The following is a 24231-nucleotide window of genomic DNA, read 5'->3' as shown; positions in this document are numbered from 1 at the left end:
GAATTTTTCATCCAATATTCATATATAATTTTTTTAACATCTTCTCCAAGTCTATATTTGTATGGTTGCTTACAAATAGCTGTCTAACAAGTGATCTCATCATTTACATCTATTTGTAATCAAAATTTCCTATGTTTGTGTAATTTTTTTCATGAGGTCCCTAATGCTTTTTCCATAGATTTTGCCAAACGTTTTTCTTTATTACTTGATGAAACCACTACCATTTGTATTGCTCTACATGCATCTATATCACTTTTCTTTCTAGATATTTCAATTGATTTTAGAGTAGTACTAATATTTTGACTCGCATTTTCCTTCACCTTTCTATCTTTCGTTGATTTTCGAATACCCAATAGAGTTGTAGGTTATTTTAATTTTTTTGATGTTAAGAGACCTCTCAAATTTTGAGCTTGAATTGTCACACTTTCATCTTTGAAGAACCTATCAATAATGAACTTAACACAATATCGTATAACATGGTTGACTTTTTTTTCTCCATATATGTGAGTGTCAACATTTTCTAACATCTCATCATCGATATTGATTTTATCTAGTTTATGATAGATTTTTCGGCGAAAATCACATGAGAAACCATTTGCTGACGTGTTTCGAACCAACCAGTGTGGTTCATCGTCAGGACAAGTTGGTTCGAAACGCGTCGGCAAATGGTTTCTCATGTGATTTTCGCCGAAAAATCTATCATAAACTTGTTATGGATCACAGAAGCCTCAACTCTATAATTGATTTTATCTCTACATATGAAAATTAAATGTAAATGTGTATGAATATTCATTAAATAATTAAATTAAAAAATAGAGTTTGAATGAAATTGAAATTAATAAATATGTATAATTTTAATAATATACATGACATATATACATACCTGATGGTGATTCAACTCCTTCACTTGAATCTCTTTGAAAATATTCAACAAAATCATCAATCATTGGTTCATTATATTTTTTCACTTTGTCTTTCAACTTTCTCAAACTCATCATCAATGTTATGAGGAATATCTCTCTCTATTTACATTGCAAAATATTTTTCAAATTAGTTCATCAAATAAAAATTAAATTTCACAATACACTAGTTAAATTTTAAATATCATTTATAATATTTACATTTACATACATTCTTCAACTTCTAGTTGAGATTGATTTTCCTTTTCAATATTTAAGTGTTCTTCCTTCTTTCTTTTGTAGTAGTTTCTTGTGTATTCTCTAAGAGACTCAATGTCTCTTATTCGATCATATTTTCTCTTGCAATTTATTTGATTTCCCATCATAATTCAATCTATCTAGATTTTTAAAATCTAACACCAAAAATTCAATTTCAAAAACCTACAAAAAAACTCACTTTCAAAATTTAGACCAAAAAACTCACTTTAAAAATTCAGAGAAAAAAAAAAACCTTACTTTCATAAATATTGACTTAAAAAATTTAACCAAAATGATTTACTTTTAGAAAAACACACTTTAAAAATTCAGTCCAAAAAACTCACTTTAAAAATTCAGCCCAAAAGACTTACTTTAAAAATTAAGCCCAAAAAACTCACTTTAAAAATTCACGACAAAAGACTTACTTTAAAAATTAAGCTAAAAAAACTCACTTTAAAAATTCAACCCAAAAGACTTACTTTAAAAATTAAGCCCATAAAATTTCCTTTAAAAATTTAGCCGAGAAGATTTAGTTTAAAAGTTCACTCCAAATGAGGAAAGAGTGTGAAAATAATGTTTCGGCTCCATTTATTTATATCGTTCAGGTGAAACACTTTTTTCGGAGGGTCACATCGTTTCATTTTTGCGGCCAGTAGAAAATATTGACACATTCTCGGTTGAACCTTAAAAATATGGCCGAAATTTTAAATTAATTCCGTTGAATTAATTTTCCATTTATTTTAACGAGCGTCGACGAGAAACACAACTTCGACTCAATGCGTTTTTAGTTCGTCCAAACTACTTTAACCTGCAACTCTACAACAACTCGGTTCTCATCACCTTTATCCAACTTCAGAATGATTAAACTCCATCAAATTCGGTGAATTTACTTTTGGAACCAATACCATCATTTGCAGAAATGAATCTACTTTCAGTAGATATAAATTTTCTGGAATTTTATACAAATTTTCTAATTTTAATTAATTTTTTAATAAAATATGTGTAAAAAAATTTTGATGGTCATTATGAATCAGTGAAATTAAAAAGTTGTATCTTCCAAAATACACTATAAAAAATATGAAAAATGTATGGTTCATTACCTTGGTTCATCTTTTGTAATGGGTAGTTTTTTAATAAAATTTGTGTAAAAAAATTTTGAAGGTCATTACGAATCAATGAAATAAAAAAGTAGTATCTTCCAAAATACAGCATAAAAAAATATGAAAAATGTATGGTTCATTACCTTGGTTTGTCTTATGTAATGGGTAGTTTTTGTATTTTTAGTTTATAACTAATATGTTGAGGAACTTGTCGCTATGCTAAACATCTTCAGAATATGCAGTGTTTTCATATTGGTTCAATTCAAAAAATTCTACTAATTATGATGTGCATCAGTTGGTTTCATAAATATAATGATATTGAAGTAGATTTTGTCTAGATTATTGCAACACATTTTTTTTTCAAAAACACCAAGTTAACAAAGAATACACTAGTGCTAAAAAAAGGATGAATTTTTATGAATCCCTTGGTTTTGAAAGAATGCACAGTTAAAAAATTCCAAAAAATAAGTAATATAAAGCTAATAAAATTTCTGACAAGTTTTGTTTTTATTGTGGAATGAAATTATAAACGGAAAAATTCCTTTGGCTTGCCAAAAGTTGAAGAAGTTCTAAAAATGATATTTTTTCTCTAAAAAAGGAAAAAAGTGTAACCCAACTTCACATTTTCACCTCAAACCGAAGAACAATTTACAGTGATATTTCTTTTTTGTATTATGTAATTTGCAAAGAAATACTACTTAGCATAACCATAGAACATGAAAACAATGTAAAACCACAAAAACATAAACACATTTTGATCATTTATTCACGTATCTGCATAAATCACTTTGCCTGCCACAAAACCTAATAGACAGAGAGATGCTCCACCCAACCAATGAGAATTGGTACCTCTACTACACTTCCCCCACCCCCTCGAGCCAGTTTCACAGCCAAAGAAACCTTTCAACAGAGACATCTATGGGTCCAATATGATTCCTCCTGCCAACATCCTTCCATCCTCAATACAATGTCCTATCCTTACGGAAAGTAGCACCACAATTACTCAATTACTTGGGCCCCCACCTACTAAGGTCCACGTTCATAAGTTTTTCTTAGGCTTTTCCCCTCTCACCCTCTTAGCCAACCATATCCAAAATTTACATAGTCCATCTCTGAGAGAAAATAATCTAGGCAGGCACTACCTCTACCCAATTGCCCTTATTGGTCTTTCCCTAACTATTTTCTTAACTTTATGATTGTGAAATTTTTCTCTTAACATATTTCTCCCACTATATTTACATAGCTAGGCGAATGCAACATTTTATTAATATAAAATTAAAAAATAAAGAAAACATTTATTTATATCACATATTCATACTTAGCCTTCAACATAGTCCATTGTCCGTAAAAGTAAATTTAGAAGAGAGTAAATGAAATATTTTCAAATCATTAGGGGATGTTACATATCCCCCCCAAAAGAAAAAAATCGTCCTCAATGTTTTCTTGGCCTTGGAACAAACTACGATATGCCTTGCACATAAAAGTTTCATCTTCCCAGGTAGCCTCTTTCATGCTAAAGTGCTTCCATTGAACTTTAACTTGGGTGATTACTCGCTTATGTAGCATGGTTTCTCTATTATCTAGTATGTGCAAAGGATCAACCAGGAATTCTTCTTCTAGCTCGATCTACATTCGTAATCATTAATTCAGTCATTAGTTTCCATCATTTATCAAGGAAAGAAAAACATATATAATCATTATTGTTGGACACCTAATCCTCTAAGGGTTGGTGTGGAAGCTGAATAGTCTAAGGAAGTCCAAGAGACCTTGGAATACGAAACCAAAGGTCATGTGAATGTACTATAAATTTATATCATTTGTTAATAATAGACATACTTTCATGCTTATCATTCATCTGTTGTTTCTACCATGAATGTGTCTAACATGGTATCAGAGCGGGTGATTGTTGATCCTACTCCAATCTAGCCCTGCTCCAATTTGAACCACTAGTTTTGTGGCCTCTCTCTTCGCATGTCAGTTTTTCCTTCCTTCTTGTCAAAACTACCATTATTATTGTGTGCATTCCTATTTCATTTTGTGCCCTCTCACAAGGTATCTGTTCATCCATTTCCCTTGTCATGCGCCTGTCGAACTGACCTCTCAGCATGAATCTTGTTGAGTTCTTTGTGGGACCATTTATCTCACTGATTCCCTAAATACAAGTGCCTATCAGCACCTTTCCGGTGCCCACGCCCATTTAACCAGGAAATATCATGCACCTCAAACCCTATTAGTGGCATCATTGACTAAGAATATCGATCTGTTAAAGGAAAACAACATTGTAAAAATGGCATTGCTCTATGTGTAGAAAATACCAGTCGAATCTGCCAAAATCAGCGAATTCAAATAAGTGTTTCTCCACCCACTACAATCTGAGTAATGACATGCACAATCAACCTTGAAATTCGTGCAAGAATTTTAGAAATGGATAATACTACAACAATTAGTTCAAAATATGTTTCTGGTCGCAGGAGTTTAGTTTGTAAATTTTGTGGAAGTTGAAGCGGTAGAAACCAGAGTGATTGCGCTGGATTGGCAACTTCCTTTAAGATTTGAAACTCATTAATGTTTTTTATTATGAGGATATGCTCATCAACTTTATCGTAGTGCATTTTGATCATAGTGCGGGCTTCCATAGATGACTGGTGGAGATGCAGGCTTCCATAGATGACTGGATGTGACATGGAGTCCTCATCATTAGGTGGATGCCCTGAAGGTTCTAAGTAGGACAGTGAAATTGATGGTAAGCCAGCTCATCTAGGGGTAGGATCAATGTTGTGAAGCTACAGAATTTTCCTTGGCACTCTCTGAGAAAAACAATGACATTCCTCACAAGCGTTGGAGTAGGGAAGTCACATCCAGTTTCAGTTAAGATTAGATATTTATGATAGATTAAACCAATGGTGAGAAGAAATGATGTCAGCTGTCAAAATCCCTTCGATTTAGATGATGAAGAGGCCAAGCAACCTCAAACTTCAGCCTCACGGGTGAAAAAATACTCGAACCCTTTCGACGACGATGGCCATGGGTTTTCAGGTTCGAGTCATGCCAAGATGACTAAGACATTGCAGGAGAAAAATTACACGAACCCTTTCGATGATGGCCATGGGGTTTCAGCTTCGAGTCTCACCAAGAAGTCGGTCGCCAAAGCAGTGCGGCTCAAATCCAGCAAGACACGGGTGGAAATCCCTGAAGTTCAGACCCACAATCCGTTTAGCGGGGGCAAGGAGGAAGTCGAGCCTGCGTCTCATAATAAGAGCAATCCCAGGGACTCAAAATCAAGATTTAATGAAAATACTGACCATTCTTATGAGGGTTTGAGCGAAAATAAAGGTGAGAATTATATCTCCCACGTGAAACAGTGGATGATTTCTGTGGGAGAGTCGGCCATGAGAACTGCAAGAAAAGTGAAGGAAACGAGCACTCATCAAGTCCGCAAGATCTGAATCAAGAAATGTGGGGGCTCCTCATCAAGTGATACTGGTAAGAAGATCCCCAATTCGAGCTTTTCATCATTTGATAGCACTGTTAATGTGATTCCTAATTCGAGTTCTCAAGACAGAAAAGAACGGTTATCATGGTTTGAAGATAAGGTTACTTCTTCTGCCTCTTCATTAGTGCACAAGAATTATAAGAACGATTATAAGAACGATTTCTAGGACAACAGAGGGTTTGAGAATCAATCGGTCTAGGAATTAGAGAGATACGCCATTTTCAAGTCTGAGGAGACCACTACATCTTCTTCTGGGCCTCCGATGACTTCTGCCAGACGGTACCCATCTCCCACTATTGGTTGAATTCTCCCAACACCAGATGCCCTCACTCTTAAACAAGCACAGTCTGCCGATAGGAGACACCCATTTCCATCACCTACCCTGGTGGAAGATTCAAAAGTAGCTAATGGGTCGTTGGCTATTGGCAAACGCACTCGAGGACGCGGTCGAGGCCTTTAACCTTCAACGTGTAGCTTATCTATTTCCATGCAGAGGGATTCTTTCTCATCCAGAGAGAAGTCCAACGGCCATACCGTTAATCATACGCTTAAGCCCACAACAAATATTGTGCAAAGAATGAGGGATTTAGCTTCAAATTTACAGGGAAGGAGACCCTTCAGAGGAAGGTGACCCTTGAGAGGAAGAGGACGCTCTGTAGACAAAGTAGTGAATTTGTAAATAGGGCTTTTCAGCGGTCCATTAACGAGGGTCTTGTCGGAAATGGGACACCTAATGCTGCAAGGTGTGCATCTTTTGATGGAAGAATAAGGGTTGCAACAAAAGTGATAGATCCCTATTCAACAATCAAAATTACCACTTTATTATAGTTATTGAGAACTTAATCGTGTCTACTACTGAAAACACACTTAAAGTCAGCAAAGATACTCTCACAAATATTCAAACATGTCTGCAACATACATAAGAAAAGATTGAATTTTTGCAGCTTGAATCACAGCTACAGCAAGAGGAGTTACAAAAGTATAGTCATTATTCTCAACTCGTCTTTGTTTATAACATTGAAATACTATCCACCCGGATGCGGGTGTATTGACATGCCATTAAGGCCATCCCGAGCCTCAACACCTGTTGACAAGGCCGAGGAGGATCGCAGGTACAAGACAGTGATGACAACCAGTTTTTATTTAATGCTGAGGGAAAATAATGGTAAGGAGAGGTAGAGCATGGTAGCTACTGCATTGAAGCCGAACGAGTCTGCTCCAGTCTCGAGGAGTTCGGGAGTTATGGATTTTGGTACGAGGAATATGGTATTGGCAGGGGCCTGGTTATTTAACCACATTGCCCAGACCTCCAAGGCTCAGAGAATGTCGTTTGATGCGCGCGATGGGCAGGATACTGTGCTGCAAGAGTTAATCAAAGAAACGGAGCAAAGGCTCCAGACGCTCCATTTGGATACTGTCATGCGTCGAAGAGGAGTGCCTCGTCGAGGCGGTCGTTCTGGGGTGCGCATTGTGAGGGATGAGGAGGCGCCGCATCCCATAGCTCCCATAGCGGCCAGACCCCCCTCGTCATCCAGTTCAGAGGAGGAATTCCTGTTCTTGCCGGACTCTTACCAGACTTTTCGCTTCCGAATTCCTCGAAGGATCCTTCAGTCGGACGTAATCGTTAATTTTTCTGTGTATCTCTCTGAAGCGCCCTCGGTCAGCCCCTCATGGTCTTCCCCTGCTTCTGCTAGCCTCCAGGGCAGCGAAATTCTTATGGGGGATATGCAGGGCAGAGTATATCGTATGCCCCATCCGTTGGCAGCCGCAGATCAAGTTGACCCGCCTCAGCCGGCTCCGGAACAGGACAACGCACTCCATGATGTTTCTGTGCAGGAGATCTTGCCTCTGCGGAACCGAGATCAGAATAGAATTGAAGGACATGATTCGGTTCATCCGGGTTCGGAGGGCTAGCAGCAGGATGATGAGGAGTCGGTCATTTGGCTTGATCCGCCAAGTCCGGAGCAGAGGCAACCACCTGTATCGCCCAGTCACCTTACCTGAACCTGTTCGGAGGTGTTTCTCAAGGTTTTTGCTCACTTGTTCATGTCTGTGTTGGTTAAACTTTCCCTTTGTTCAGTTTCTGTTATAAGCCCTATAGAGGCAGTTTGTTAAAAGTCAGAGTCAGTAAGCTTAAAATGTCTATTTTTGGCTATCCGAAACCATATGGGATCCAAGAAACTCATTTGGACATTTTTGTAATGCCAGCTCAGTGGTCTGAAATTCTGTTTCAGTTGTCTTAGGTGTCTTTGTTAGAGGGTGGCCTCGTCCCCCTTGGATGATGTAATTTATGTAAATATTTTTCTTTCTTAATATAGAAGTAGCCTTTACCCAGAAAAAAAAAAAAAAAAAACATTGAAATACTATCCCATAAGAAACAAATCAATAATGTTGTAGTTGATTTAGATATGGTACCCAATGAAGCAGCAAAGTCACATGCAGAGGCAGAAATTCAATTTGCACTTCCCAAGTTGGTCATCAGACCTTGGGAAAAGCTTGTCCACAACAAGAATAGAACTGGTCTTGGATATGACAAGGATATGTCCTTTCATATTCTAAACTACTCCAAGCCAATCCAATTTCAAATTGATGGATTTCTTCAAGACAGTTCATCTTCACCTGCTCCTCTTCAGATTTTGGTCCTCTTCCACAGCAGCCACAATAGATTGTGAAATGCCAACACTATGACCGAGTTGGCCATATGAAAGATCATTGTTTTGATCTTCATCCATGTGAGCATTGTCATAAAACCACCCATTCTTCACACAGATGCTTCAGAAACAAGCCTACTGCAAGAACAAAGATTCATCTTGGATGGATCACTTCTTGGCAATGGGCATCAACAGCCAAGAAGATATTTTATTCATATGTCCGAACTTGTTCTAGAGTATTGAACAGTATTGCAGTTGAGTTTTCTCCATCATCTCACCTTGTATCTAACGGGGGGAAGTGATGGTCATCTACAAGCTTCAAAGCCACATCAAGTGAGCCTGATCCATAACCTGCCATACCAGATTCAGAGTCGTAACCAGAGATAAAGATGCCCCTAAGCATGCCTTTAGTTGGTGATGCCTCTTTAAAGAATTGGGGACACTTCTTCTAGCATAAGACTTCATCTTCTTGCCAATTTTGGAAGAGTTCCAAGAATTTCATTAAGCATTCCAGAGTTGTTGGTCATCCTTAAACCATCACAGGTTGAGACCTCCCTTTTTAGGTTGAGGTTCTCCCTTTTATGTGGGGTGAGACCTCCCTTTCATGGTTGAAGGTTTTCCTCTACAAAACATCAGGAGAACTTCCTCTAGCAGAAGACATGAGCTTCATGCCAGACTTGGAAGAGTTCCGGGAACTGCACTAAGCGTTCTAGTGGGTGTTCATCCTTAAACCACCTCCCTTTATACCAACATTTCAGAGAGCACATTCAGCCTAGCATTGCCATGCATTTTGCACATTTTGTATTACAGCTCTCTTCTTGGACTCATACATACCCCTTCGAATTAAGGGGGTAATGTTGAACACCTAATCCTCTAAGGGTTGGTGTGGAAGCTAAATGGTCTAAGGAAGTCCAAGAGACTTTGGAATATGAAACCAAAGGTAATGTGAATGTACTATAAATATATATCATTTTTTAATAATAGACATACTCTCATGCTTATCATTCATTTGTTGTTTCTATCATGAATGTGTCTAACAATTACAAATTCATTATTCACCTAAAAATCCTACAAATTAATGATATGTCTAGGATCACGCACATATATTTCTAGTAAGGAAATGTGGAATACATTATGCACATGTATATGACTAGATAAAGTCATTTGATAAGCTACATGTCTAATCCTGGCAAGCACTTCAAAAGGGCCACAAAATCAGGGAGCTGACTTTGTGTGAATTCCCCATTTTAAGGAACATCTTTTGGGTTTAACTCTAACATATGAATGTTCTTCCACCTAAAATTGTCTATAAATCCGCCTTTTGTCTTCATATGATTTTTGTTGGTCTTGGGTATCTTTCAAGTTTCTCCACACCTTTTTCATAGTTTGATCCATTGCCTTCAACATATCAAGCCCTAATATTAGTGTATCATCAGGATTACTCAAGTTAAGAGGTGTTCTACACCTTCATCCACACAACAATTCCAATGGGCTCATTCTTAGGGAAGCATGATAATTGTTATTATAGGATAATTCTACTAGGTGGAGATATTCTTCCCACTTGGTAGGTTGTTACATAATGTACATCCTCAAAATATCCTCCAAAATCTGATTCACTCATTATGTTTGTCGATTTGTCTGTAGATGGTAGGTAGTATTGAACTTCACTTTGGTGCCTAATCTTGTGAATAAAGCTTTCCATAAAGCATAAATAAATTTTACCTCTCTATTAGAAATTACAGTTTTAGGTATACCATGCAAGTGAACAATTTCTTTCATGACTATATGAACAATTTGAACTACTTTATAATTCCATTATACGTAAATAAAATGTGGAGAATTACTTAACTTTTCCATTAGAACCATTGTCGAATCATTTTTCCTCTTTGAATTGGGAGGCCTATGATCAAGTCTAAAGTGATGGTTTCCAATTTCCACTATGGAATGGAAAATGGGTGAAGTAAACTAGTTGGGTGTTGATGCTATGATTTTTCCTGTTGGCACTCTAGACATCTCACCAAATATTCCATTACCTTCCTCTTTATGCTTAGCCAAAAGAAATCCTTTCTTAAGGTTGTAATCAACTTCTGGTATCTAGGGTGGGCAGCATAGAGGATTCTATGGTACGTATCTAGGATCATTTGTTTAATAAAGTCATGATTAGGAACATAAATCCAATTCCTATAGATAAGCAAATCATCATTGTTGTTGACATACCCTAGTTGTTTTTCGGTATTGCTTTCTTGTTTTATTTTCTGCTGTAAAAAAATGATATTTTGGATCTTTTAAAGCCATGTTTTTTATTTGTTCTGTAAAATTAGATTTTACCTGATGAAACAAAATTTCATAAACAAAATTCAACCTTCTAATTAAGTCATCTTCCATCAAATTTTCCTTACCCTTCAATTGTTTTATATCAAAATTGAATTCACTCAAGAAGGCATTCCAGTGTGCATGTCAAGCATTAAGCGTAGTTTTATAAGATATCAGTCATGCTACTATGATAAGTCATTAGGATAAATTTCTTTCCTAATAGATAGTGTCCCCATACCTTTAAGGCATGAACTATGGATGTTAATTCTAGAAAATAAGTTGAGTATTGTTTCTTATGCTCCTTTAACTTCTGAGATTCATAGGTCACTATCTAGCCCTCTTGCATTAACACTCCACCTACTATTTCCTAGCATGCATCTGTACGAACTACAATTTATTTCTCAGGGTTTGCAATTATTAAGACAGGGGCTATAGTTAATAGGTGCTTCATCTGGTCAAATCTATTCTCACATTCTTGTGTCCATTTGAATGATCTTCATTTATTCTCTAATGAAGTCATCGTGTAGGCCACTTTTGAGAACGCGACTATAAAGTAGCAATAATAGCCTGTTGAGCCCATAAAGGACCTAATATCTTCAACATGCTTAGGAATATAACACTCCATACTTATCTTAATATCTTCCAAATCTACTTCTATCTCTTCTTGGGTGATCACATGCCCCAAATACTATATTTAATCTTTGAAGAAATCACATTTACTATACTTAGCATATAGATGGTGTCCGTGCAGATTTTGCAGGACTATTTGCAAATGCTTCTTATGCTCTTCTAGATTTTTGGAATAAATCAAGATATCATCAATAAAAATTAACACAAACCTATCTAGATAGGGGTGGATTTTTCTATTTGTTAGGCTCATAAATTTGGTTAGGTCATTAATAAACACAAAAGGTGGGAACATAGATTGATAATGTCAATAGCGAGTCCTAAATATAGTTTTCAAATGTCTTCTTCTTTGATTCATATATGATGGTAGCTTGATCATAAATCAATTTTAGAGAATACAATAGCCCCCTTTACCTGGACAAACAAATTTTTGATCTCGGTTAATGGGTACCTTTTTTTTAATGGTTAATTTATTCCATTATCAATAATTGATGGATAACCTTAAGGCATCATCTTTCCTTTTAACAAAGAGTATAGGAGCTCCATAAAGCAACAAACTAGGATGACTATACTTCTTGTCCAATAGCTCATGTAACTGCCTTTTAAGCTCCATTAACTCGAGTATGCTCATATGATAGGGTGCCTCAGATAGTGGAGCAGCCCCTGGAATTAGTTCGATTGTAAAATTGATATGCCATTTAGGGGACAACCCAAATACTTCTTAAGGAAATACATCTACAAAGTCGAGAACAACTGTCATATCTCCTAAATTTGTTTTATTTTCCTTCATACTGGAATATACCACCTGAATAGCATATATTTGAAAATTCTAGAAAACATTTTTCAACTTGTGTTGTTACTTTTATTTTGGATCTAGTGGCTGAATGAACCAACCATGGGAACTTAAATTTGTTAATTTGTAAGTGACACAACTCCACTATCTTAGGGTTAATATAACTTAAAATATCCCAAGGATCTATTAAAATCGACACAACATGGATACAAATTCTAACTTAAAATTCAATCATGGTGGATTGGTTCTCAACCTCTCAATCCTCTATAGCAGCAAGGATCCTCGAAAGACTTCTCACCACCTTTTCTACCCTAGATGCCTCTTGGACATTTGTTTCTTGTTCTATCTTCTCATGGTAGGGGAATTCTCGAAGGTAAAGTGGTCCCCCATAACCATAGCATTAGATTGGGGGTTGCTAAGCCTTGTTACAATCCATTTTACCTGATAACTCCAACCGTTTTCACCCACTCTGAAATTGAGTTTTTTGCTGACTTTTAATCGCAATTTTTCATTGCTTCCCTTTGCTAAAATTCCTCGACACAATGCCCTTTAGAACTTTATTATTTGGAGGATATTTCTACCCTTTCTTAGTTGACTAAGACTTATTATTTCCCCTTTTTGTTTCTATTGTTGATGGTAGCAAATTCTTTCCTTATGATTAACTTTTTCCATAGTCTTAGGGTTATCAAACTCCAAGCGCTCTTTCATGGTCAATGGCAAACTGCTTATAAAACATTGTACTTTAGCCTTCTCCTCCCACATATAAGGTACATAGAGCAATAGGGAAGTAAACTTGGCACAATCTCTCCAGCATGTCTCACAAACCTTTTCTAGTCATAGAGAAATTGGGTGGGCTCAAAGTTTTCCTAAAATTTTCCTTATATAGAGATCGGCTCGGGCTCAAATTTTTGATGAGCTTCTTATGTCTATCACATAGAGAGATTAGCAGTGCTCTAACGAACTTTTCATGTCTAACATAGAGAGATTGGCTAGAGAGACATTGGCACCAACCAAACTCAAACTTTTTTCCATCTCACTTTGTGTTAGACATGAAAAGTTCATCAAAAGTTTGAACCACAACCAATCTGTTTTTGTTTAAGGAAAATTTCAAGGAATTTTTTCTAAGCAAAAGTTCATCAAACTTTTTTCCATCTCACTTTGTGTTAGACATGAAAAGTTCATCAAAAGTTTGAACCACAACCAATCTGTTTTTGTTTAAGGAAAATTTCAAGGAATTTTTTGTAAGCAAAAGCTCGTAGTAGAGTGAGAGGCCCCAAATCCAACATAGTAGGATGCATATCCTAGGAAACTACCAATAGAGGCGTGTATTTTGCTTATAAATATGCATTGTGAAAGATGGGTGTTATCAATGCCCTTTAACCAATATGAGAGCTCGACTTTATTGTGTGGATACATATGCTCGCTTCTACTTGCAAGTAGAACTAAAAGGCACTATGGCTAATATTTCTATGAATCCAATTGTCTATACCATGGAACGGTTTCAGATGTCGAGTTTGACGATGATTAACACATCAAACACTCTTAGAAGTTTTATTTGTGATCTAATCCTTTGTGTTAAGCCTCGATTATTATTGTGAACATCTTGTTTTGTTGACTTAATTATGTATATTTATGATGCACCTGCCCTTTAATCTCATGTAATACGTTGCAGGAACATTGTGGGCAACAAGTGCACATATTACCACAAGTTCTGAACTGTTGTCATTGGCATAGGCAGTAGCTCGATTAGGATGGCTTTTCGGACCTGAAGCCATTCTTGTGTTGTTGTTTGTCACATACTATAAGTCTTTCCTACTTGTCAACTACTATAGACCCTAGGATCCAATCACTGGAAGGAAAATCTATACCTATATTGATGATGTGAGAGCCAGTCTAGCTATACACCTAGATTCCTTGGATGGATTTCGTTTAAAACTTCATGTTTAATATGCCTCTTTCGAAACTTAGAATTCTAATTTTTTATTGTACCTTTTCCCAGGTCCATTCTAGATGTGGATATGTGGTTTCATTTAGTATGTGAATCTATTCGAAACTGCAATTGACTACACAATAGTCGTATTCATCAGCATATCATGATTAAAATGAAATTCTAGTTCCAGTTGATTAATAATTGTAGCCAATCAATTACAATTTCAGTTGATTAATATTTGTCTCCAAGTACTGTCAAACATTCACCATATTTCCATAATTATATTTGCCATTATTTATATAAATTTGGACTAATTTGCTTGTCTTAACGAGGCAATCAAGAAGTCAAATTGCTTCAACACTTATGGACATGAGAACCCTTGCCATGCCTCCAACAATTAATATATGATAGCATTTGGAGCAATATAGATGCTAATTTCACATGCATAATACTTGGAGAAAATATGGTGGTTTTGTATCGTCGCTGTAGTCATGTCATTCACCAATTCTACAATCAGAGTTGGCCTTGGTATTGTTAAAGTAACAGGTCTTCCCATGACTTTCTGAAAATATTTCACATCGTGTAATCCTCCGAGAGTTCCCATGGCTTGGGTGCTTTGTCATTGATGAGCACAACAAGCAGCAGAATGGCGATATATCATTTTGTCGAGTGGTGGCATGGACTATGTATCATCTGCCCATTGAGGCCGAGGAAGACGAAAAGCCCAAGTTGTACAAAGAGAAGGTGTGTGTCAAACACTTCGAGAATTTCAAGCATTCGGAGGATTTTAAGCTTATGGAGAAATTTCGTTCTTGTCAATTATTCTGTGGTGTAAGATCGAAATCCCTGAGAATTATTTTCTGGTCTAAGATCGAAATCCCGGAGAAGCTTCTATCTCTTTTTCCCCATTGGGATCCATTCAACACCAAAAGTTGGCCAATCTGGAATTTTCCAAGACAACGAAGAGTAAAAGTGTGTCATTTTCCACCAATTTTATTTTACATGATTAAAAATTTACTGATATTAGAACACAGTCCCTCCGTTGGTAGGTAGACAAACTGGTAATAGAACTATATCTTCAGAGAAAAATGAAATGAGTATATTGTCTAATATATTGCAGTTGCAGAAAAATATGTCAATGGAATACTTCATAAATATTTAAAAGTTATAAAACACCAGCTATGAAATGACAAAACCATGATCACTTCAGAGAAAAATAAGACTAATCCCTGAACATAAATTATTTCAATTAATTATCGAGTCCATAAATTCCATTCACAAGATTGCTCGAATGTACCACCTACATATTTAATCTAATTACGCCGATGCGGTGGGATGAAAAGTAGGCTCTGCGGAATGGATCGCTCATCAAAATCGCATTTGACCCTAACATCGCAGTCTATGATTTTCATGCAAAAATTCAAATACTAGCAAAGTGCAGATATCCTGTTTTCTCAATTATTTTGAGGCCTAAGATCCAAATCCCAGAGAAGCTGCTGTTTCCTTTTCTTTCTTGGGAGCCATTCAACACCAAAAGGTGACCAATCTGGCATTTTCCACAAATTTTATTTATATGGTCAACTATGTTGTCATAGTCTTTAAATTATTTAAGTTAGGAGAAAAAATTACAGTTTGTAAATTGAAAGTTTTGCTTGGAAAATTCGAAAAAAAAGAGGCAAGCAAACAAAATTCTAAACAACGACAATAATTTATTTTTTAAATATATTAAATTAACGCAAGGAAAAAATGGGTGCGTCAAGATTTAAGGAAAACGCTTTTTACAAAGATAATCATGCCCTTCCTTATTGCAAAACCCTAAATATAAATTGCATCCAATACCATTTTGGAATTTTCCTTCACTTTAATCATACCGTGACATTCAACCATCTTTTAAATCAAAGGTTAAAAAACAGCTCCAAAATTGACATTTGGAGAAAAAAAGATCGTTCCTTCTAACATGTAATATAAAAGTTTGACCATATTTCTCAAGATTTACAAATTGATGTCAAGTTTCCTTTCTGATACAATGATCTATTTACTTCGTATTCAGATCCAGCCTCCGGTGACAGAACTTATTGAAACTTTTGGATTATGGCGATTCTCACACAACCAATTTGAACGAGATCACAAAATCTCCAGAACAATCCACTGTTGTTGTTGCTACTAGGAAAATCAATATGTACGTGAAGGCAAGCACATAGTAAATTATTGAATATTTAACGTAATTTGAAAGTTATTAACGATCCGCCGAATCTCAAAGTTCATGAAATTTTTTAAAATGTATGACTAGTACTTTAGCAGGCCTTTTGGGGGAGGCAGAATGTATCGGTCAGGCCATGCCCATTCTCTATCTAAATATCATCTTTAGACCCCAGGATGTTTGCACTTCTGGATGACAATGCTTGACCCAGACACCTGTACTCATTCATGAAGAATATATTAATTTTAATGGTAAGTTTAATATTAATATTAATATTAAGTTTAATTTTAATATTAATGTTAAAGTTTAATATTAATACATTTGTTAGATTTAAATATTAAAGTTAATATTAATAAATTTATTAATATTAGTATTAGTATTAATATAAATGTTTAATATTAATATTATTAATATGTTATTATTGCCGAGACCATGTCTGAGTCAATAATATTTTTAATATAAATAACATTAATTAATACTAATATTAATAACTAATATTAAATTATGTTGATTGGCATATAAATGACACAAAATGATGCTTTCAATGTATATGAACTATGGTTAACATCATATTGTGACAAATGTTTCAATATGAAAGCCAATCATGGTCAACCATAGTCTAACGTCTTATTCTGACCTAGGGTGTAATATTTATCCTAGGGAGTAATGTTTATAATATTTATCCTAGGGTGTAATATTATTCATAGGGTTTATAATATAAATCCTTGGGTTTAATATAAATCCCTTGGGTTTATAATCATGGTCAACCATGGTCCAATCTCACATTATGACAAAGAATTTCTCAATATGAAAATCAACCATAGTCCAACATCACAATGTGGCAAAGATTGCCTCGATATGAAAATAAATCATGACCAACCATAGTCCAATGTCGTTTGTGACAAATATTGTCTCAATATGAAAATGAACCATGGTCAACCACGGTCAACCATGTTTATTTTAGGGTTTATAATAGTTATCTTAAGGTTTATATACCTTGTGTTTATAATATTAATCCCTTGGGTTTAATATTGTTGCTTTAGGTTTATAATATCTTGGGGTTTTAGAATAATCCCTTGGGTCTATTAATCTAAGGCTTTATATTCCTAGGGTATAAATTTATTCATAGTATTTATAATATTAATCCTAGGGTTTAATATAAACCCCTTAGTTTTATAATCATGGTCAACCATGGTCAACAATGGTCCAATGTCGCATTATGCCAAATGTTATCTCAATATGAAAATAAACCAAGTCCAATGTTGCATTATGACAAAGATTGTCTCAATATGAAAATAAACCATGGTCAACCATGTTCTAACGTTGCATTGTGACAAATATTGTCTCAATATGAAAATCAACCATGGTAAATCATGGTCAACCATGGTCACATTGTGGCAAATATTGTCTCTTGGTCCAACGTCACATTGTGACAAACATGGTCATCCATGGTCAACCATGGTCCAATGTCGCATTGTGACAAATATTTTCTCAATATGAAAATCAACCATGGTCAACCATTGTCCAACGTCACATTGTGATAAATGTTGTCTCAATATAAAAATCAATCATGTTCAACCATAGTCCAATGGTGCATTGTGAAAAATATTGTGTCAATATGAAAATCAACCATGGTAAACTATGGTTAATCATGCTTATTTTAGGGTTTATCGTATTTATCTTAGAGTTTATATACCTTGGGCTTAATATTATTCCCTTGGATTTATTCCATCATGATCAAGGATGGTCAACCATGGTCTAACGTCCTTGGTCAAACATCCTTGGTCAACCATGTTTATTTCACGGTTTATAATATTTTTTTATGGTTTATATACCTTAGGTTTATAATTTTTATCCCTTGGGTTTATTATTACCTTGGGTTTATAATATCAATCATTGTCAACCATGGTCAACCATTGTTGACCATGTTTATTTTATTTTAGGGTTTATATACCTTACGGTTTTAATATTAATCCCTAAGGTCTATTAGTCCCTTTGGTTTATAATATCGATCATGTTGAACCATGGTCCAATGTCGCATTGTGACAAATATTTTGTCGATTTGAAAATCAGTCATTGACAAGCATGGTCAACCATTCTCCAATGTCACATTGTGACAAGGATTGCCTCAATATGAAAATCAACCATGGTCAACCATGTTTATTTTAGTGTTTATAATATTTATCTTAGGGTTTATATACCTTGGGTTTATAATATTAGTCCCTTGGGTTTAATATTATTCAACCAGGGTCAACCATGTTTTATAAAATCAATGGTGGTCAACCATGGTTAATCATGGTCAACCATGGTCCAATGTGATATTGTGAAAAATATTGTCTTAATATTAAAATCAATAATTGTCTCAACCATGGTCAAGCATGGTCAACCATGGTCCAATGTCACATTGTGAAAAGGATTGTCTCAATATGAAAATCAACCATGGTCAACCATGTTTATTTTAGTGTTTATAATATTTAACTTATGGTTTAGATACCTTGGGTTTATAATATTAGTCCCTTGGGTTTAATATTATTCAACCATGCTCAACCGTGGTTAATCATGTTTTATAAAATCAATTGTGGTCAACCATGGTCCAACGTCACATTGTGACAAATATTGTATCAATATGAAAATCAACTATTTTCTCAACCATGATTCAACATCACATTAAGACAAATATTGTCTCAATATGATAATCATCGTCAACCATGGTCAACCAAGGTCAATCATGGTCAACATTGGTCAACTAAGTTTTATAAAATCAAAGATGGTCACCCATGCGTAATCATGGTCAACCATGGTTGAACTTCACATTGTCACAAAGATTGTGTTGGTATGAAAATCAACCATGGTTAAGCATGGTCAAGCATGGTCCAACATCGCAATGTGACAAGGATTGTTTCAATATGAAAATCAACCATGGTCAACCATTGTCAACCATGTTTATCTTAATGTCTATAATATTTATCTTAGCATTTATATACCTTTAGTTTATAATATTTGTCCCTTGGTTTTAATATATTCCCTTGGGTTCATAATCCTTGGGGTTTTAGTATTAATCCCTTAGGTTTGTTACTCACTTGGGTTTATAATATCAATCCCTTGGGTTTATTTTTCCCTTGGGTCTATAATATCAATCATGATTAACCATGGTTAATCATAGCCAACCATGGTCAACCATGGTCGAATGTCGCATTGTGACAATGATTGTCTCAATATGAAAATCAACCATGGTCAATCATAGTCCAACGTTGCATTGCGATAGATTGTCTCGATATGAAAATCAATCATGGTCCAGCATCGCATTATGACAAGGATCGTCTCAATGTGGAAATCAACCATGATCAACCATGTTTATTTTAGGGTTTGTAATATTTATCTTAGAGTTTATATACCTTGGGATTATAATTTACGTCACATTTTGAGAAAGATTGTCTCAATATGATAATGATCGTCAACCATGGTAAATCATGGTCAACCTTGGTGAACCATGTTTTATAAAATCAAACATGGTCATCCATGGTCAATCATGGTCATCTATGGTCGAAGGTCATATTGTCACTAATATTATGTTGATCGGAAAATCAACCATGGTTAATATGAAAATCAACCATGGTTTATAATATTTATAATATTTATCCCTTGGGTTTATAATATTTATCCCTTAGGTTTAATATTATTCCCTTGGGTTCATAATCTTGTTGGGTTTTAGTATTAATCCCTTTGTTTTTTATTCCCTCAGGTTTATAATATCAATGCCTTGGGTTTATAAGATCAATCCCTTGGGTTTATCAGATCAATCCCTTCGGTTTATTATTCCCTTGGGTTTATAATATCAATCATGTTCAACCATGGTCAATCATGGTCAACCATGGTCAATCATAGCCAACCATAGTCAACCATGGTCAACCATGATCGAATATCACGATGTGACAAAGATTGTCTCAATACGAAAATCAACCATGGTCCAACATCGCATTGTAACAAATATTGTTTTGATATGAAAATCAATCATGGTGTAGCATGGTCAATCATGATCGAACGTCGCATTGTGACAAGGATTGTCTCAACTATGGTCAATAATGTTCATTTTAGGGCTTATAATATTCATCTTAGAGTTTATATATTCTGGGTTTATAATTATTATCCTTAGGATTTATTATGGTCAACCATGGTCAATCATGGTCAATCATAGTCAACCATGGTCACATTATGACAAAGATTGTCTCTTGTCCAACATCACATTGTGACAAAGATTGCCTAAATATGAAACTCAACCATGGTCAACCATGGCCAACCATTATCCAATGTTGCATCATGCCAAGGTTGTCTCAATATGAAAATTAATCATGGTCAACCATAGTCGAATGTCACATTGTGACAAAGATTGTGTCAATATGAAATTCATCTGTGGCCAACCATGGTCAACAACGTTTATTTTAGGGTTTTAAATATTATCTTACGGTTTATATTCCTTGGGTTTATAATTTATGTCGCATTGTCAAAGGTTGTCTCAATATGATAATCATCGTCAACCACGGTCAACCATGGTCTATCATGGTCAACATTGATAACCGTTTGGTCAACCATGTTTTATAAAATAAAACATGTTCATCTATATTGGTCAATTACTGTCAACCATGGTTGTATGTCACATTGTCACAAAGATTGTGTTGATATGAAAATCAACGAACATTAAGCATGGTCAAGCATGGTCGAACATCACATTGTGACAGGATTTTCTCAATATGAAAATTAATCATGGTCAACCATTGTCAACGATGTCTACTTTAGTGTTTATAATATTTATCTTAGGATTTATATACCTTGGGTTTATAATATTTGTCTCTTAGGTTTAATATTATTCCCTTGGGTTCATAATACCGTAGTATTTTAGTACTAATCCCTTGGGTTTATTATTCCCTTCCGTTTATAAGATCATTCCCTTGAGTTTATAATATCAATCATGGTCAACCATGGTCAATCATAGCCAACCATGGTCAACCATGATCGAATGTCGCATTATGACGAAGATTGTCTCAATATGAAAATAAATCATGGTCAATCATGGTTCATCATCACATTGTAACAAAGATTGTCTTGATATGAAAATTAATCGTGGTGTAGCATGGTCAATCATGGTCCAACGTCACATTGTGACAAGGATTGTCTCAACCATGGTCAACCATGTTTATTTTAGGGTTTATAATATTTAGCTTAGGGTTTATATATCTTAGGTTTATAATTTGTATTCCTAGGGTTTATTGTGGTCAACCATGGTCAATAACCATGGTCACATTGTGACAAAGAATGTCTCTTGGTCCAACGTCACATTGTGACAAATATTCTCTCAATATGAAGATTAACCATGGCCAACCATTGTCCAACGTCACATTGTGCCAAAGGTTATCTCAATATGAAAATGAATCATGGCTAACCATAGTCCAATGTCACATTGTGACAAATATTTTGTCAATATAAAACTCATTTGTGGTCTACTACAATCAACCATGTTTATTTTAGGGTTTTTAATATTTGTCATATGGTTTCTATACCTTGGGTTTATAATTTTTATCCCTTGAATTTAATATTATTCCCTTGTTTTTTTAATATTAATTTGTTGGGTTTATTATTCCCTTGGGTTTCCAATATTTATCTTAGGGTTTATATACCTTGGGTTTACAATATTGATCCTTTGGGCTTACTATTTTTCTCTACATTGTGACAACCATGGTCAACCATAGTCCAACGTCGCATTGTGACAAAGTTTGTCTCAATATGTGATGTAGGCACATCTAACCCCCCCTTAATTAATGGAGGAATCCAAAGTAGACCATCGAGCAAAATAGGGGACAATTCTGTTCAAAACAGCGTAAACGATGGAATGGATAAAAGTCTCGAGGAGACTTATTAAATGTAATACTGCCACATATGTATTCTGTAACGAGCTTTAGGGCTTCAGTTGAGTGATTGAAGGAAAGGATTGATCAAATCCCTTCAATGATCCGGTCTAATGTATTCTTATAAATAGTGAACCTACGCATTCAATTAAAATATAGAGGAACATATAGAATGTGTGTAAGCCAAGAGTAGTCAAGATGTAGTTGAGAAGGAACTTGTTCTAAGGCTAAAATGCCTTAGATCTTGTAATCACGTTGTGTATAATATAAAAGTGTGACTTCTGTGGATTTGCACAGGTCTGTGTATTAAGTCTTTTCAGTTCTGTTGTATATATGTGCATGATGGCTTGAATCCAGTGTTGGTAGATCGTTGATTGACCATCGATCACTGTTGGATCGATGGCAATCCAATGATTATGTGAATGTCGTCTTTAGAATAGACTGTGGCAGAAAACTGTGCTAAGTACAGGAACCCATCGAAGGTGAGCCGAATTCCTGTTTACACTAAGAAACAGTGGAAACTTAGTCAGAATTAAAAATCTAGATTTGAACCCTTATAAAACATGGCCCATACCCTTATCGAGTATGGAAGATTGATTGCAGATCGGCAAGTCAAAGGACCAGAGGAGTCAAAATGGCAGAACGCCGATATGCTGATAGTGATAAATCGGTAATCGGAAGTCGGGGTGATTGACAACGATATCATCGATAGACCAAGGTCGATGAAGTGATGTTGCCGATAAGCTCTAATCAGTGATCGGAGATCGCGTCAATCAGAGTTCGGAGGAGGGACTTTGTAGAGGCAGACTTGACGATATATAGATTCGGGTATATATATTTTAAAGTCGGTATATGTGATTCGAAGCAGATTTCCATGGTTTTTTCGTATTCTGATAGTCGAATGGTTCATGATTTTAAGGCTTAAGGGCCTATATTAATGCTTCCAATAAGGCTTGTGGGCCATAAACCATAGGCCTCAGGATCGATTTCTTTAAGGAAAAGGGATTTTGATTAACCCCCGAAATCTCTTTCCATCATTTGGTATCAGAGCAGAAGAAGATTCTACGTGCAAAGGAAGGTTAAAGGATTTCCTACGAGAAGGAAGAAGTAGTGCAAGTAGAGGAAAAGGAGGTACAGTTATGTTAAAGCTGGAGAGTTATGATCTTACTGTCATGCAGAAAGCAGGCAGCCGAAGGTGAGAAGATTTGCAACAACTAGAGGAAGGTGTGCTCAATCGCTTCCAGAGAAGAGAACCAGAAGGATGCCAAAAGAGCAAGTGAAGAGGGCTTGGTGAGGTATCGTGTAGCAGAGGAAGACTGTTACTGCAAAGGTTGGTTGCAGCTCACAGAAGATCATAAAGGCAATTCCACAGAGATGTGGGTAGAATTGCTAAAGACAAGGAGGAGCATATGACCCGGAGGTCATAATTTTTTTTCCCTCGAGAGTCTGATGTAGGAGCATCTAACCCCCCCTTAATTAATGGAGGAATCCAAAGTGAAACAAAGAGGAGACATGGACCATCGAGCAAAACAGGGGACAATTTTGTTCAAAACAGCGTAAACGATGGAATGGATAAAAGTCTCAAGGAGACTTATTAAATGTAATACTACCACATATGTATTCTGTAGCAAGCTTTAGGGCTTCAGTCGATTGATTCAAGGAAAGGATTTATCGGATCCCTTCAGTGATCCGATCGAATGTATTCTTATAAATAGTGAGCCTGCACGTTCAATTAAAATATAGAGGAACAAATAGAACGTGTGTAAGCCAAGAGTAGTCAAGATGTAGTTGAGAAGGAACTCATTCTAAGGATGAAATGTTGTAGATCTTGTAATCACGTTGTGTATAATATAAAAGTGTGACCTCTGTGGATTTGTGCAGGTCTTTGTATTAAGTCTTTTCAATTCTATTGTATATATGTGCGTGATGGCTTGAATCCAGTGGTGGTAGACCATTGATCGACCATCGATCACTGTTGGATCGATGGTGATCCAATGATTATGTGAATGTCGTGTTTAGAATAGACTGTGGCGGAAAACCGTGTTAAGTACAGGAACCCATCAAAGG

The 24231-nt window shown here is 35.6% G+C and overlaps 1 pseudogene; it reads left to right on the top strand.

The window, feature by feature from the left end:
* The first annotated feature begins 5157 nt into the window (after nt 1–5157).
* Nucleotides 5158–6929, top strand: LOC149249675 (uncharacterized; annotated as a pseudogene).
* The last annotated feature ends 17302 nt before the right edge of the window (nt 6930–24231 follow it).

The sequence above is a fragment of the Pinus tabuliformis genome, chromosome 7 (genome assembly GCF_031772625.1).
Source record: "Pinus tabuliformis cultivar Carrire ecotype Pingquan chromosome 7, CPIR1, whole genome shotgun sequence".
NCBI classification, from domain to species: domain Eukaryota; kingdom Viridiplantae; phylum Streptophyta; class Pinopsida; order Pinales; family Pinaceae; genus Pinus; species Pinus tabuliformis.
This window is presented reverse-complemented; position numbering and strand designations above follow the sequence as displayed.